Here is an 871-nt window from a genome sequence, read left to right on the forward strand (position 1 = left end):
AGAAGACAGGGGGTCTGCAAGTACAGTAGTCAGACAGGCTGCGCTCTCAAGGCTTGGCCTTCCTTGTATCCCAAGAACCTATCCCTGAGGTCAGTCTGAAGTTCTCTGCAAGCCTGGTAACCACTCACTATCCCACTGGGGCAGTGTGAGAGAGTGAGGTCTTCAGTACTCCCCAGATAGGAAATGTCCATGAGTTTATTATTTTTTTTTAATTTTAAAAAAATGTTTGTTTATTTATTTTGAGAGGGAGAAAGAGCATGAGCAGGGGAGGGGCTGAGACAGAGAATCTTAATCAGGTTCCACACCCAGCATGAAGCTGGACGTGGGGTTCAATCCCAGGACCTCGGGATCATGACCTGGGCTGAAATCAAGAGTCCACAGCTTAACCGACTGAGCCACCCAGGGGCCCTGAAATGTCCCTGAGTTTAAAAAACAAAATCGTGATTGTTCTTGGGGCTGTGCTGTTTCCCCCATTCCACTTTTAGCAGGATGTGGCTGTGGTCATGGGGTTCCTGGAGAGCTCTGAGACCATCAAGTTGGTGGACACCGGCACCCGCATTTAAGTGGGGAATGTGCAGTAGGAACGTTGCACATCAGGGCTCAGTGTCTGCAAGAAGCCTGTAAATTAAGAGCTGGCTGCTTCCTCTAGGCTGCCGTGGAGTGGGCATGGAAGGTAGGATCTAAAATTCATACTGCAGGAGCTGCTAGAGCTGGAAGCCAAAGTTGGGCTAGATGACAGTCATCTGATTGACCTAATTGAAGGCCTCCTCGAGGCGGAACTGCTTTGTCTTCATAAGGTATGAATGGGAGATCCCAGCCTCACAGTGGACCAGGACGTTGCTTCCCAATTCACTGACGTGGTCAATGAAAT

At 49.4% G+C, this 871-nt stretch overlaps 1 pseudogene; it reads right to left on the reverse strand.

The window, feature by feature from the left end:
• Nucleotides 1-481: 481 nt before the first annotated feature.
• The window catches only part of LOC124508967 (dual specificity protein phosphatase 5-like), a 1,028-nt pseudogene continuing 638 nt past the window's right edge, over nucleotides 482-871 (reverse strand).

Source organism: Lynx rufus, unplaced genomic scaffold (genome assembly GCF_022079265.1).
Source record: "Lynx rufus isolate CCGP_SWC_20201006 ecotype Redwood Valley unplaced genomic scaffold, mLynRuf1.p SCAF_13, whole genome shotgun sequence".
Lineage (NCBI taxonomy): Eukaryota > Metazoa > Chordata > Mammalia > Carnivora > Felidae > Lynx > Lynx rufus.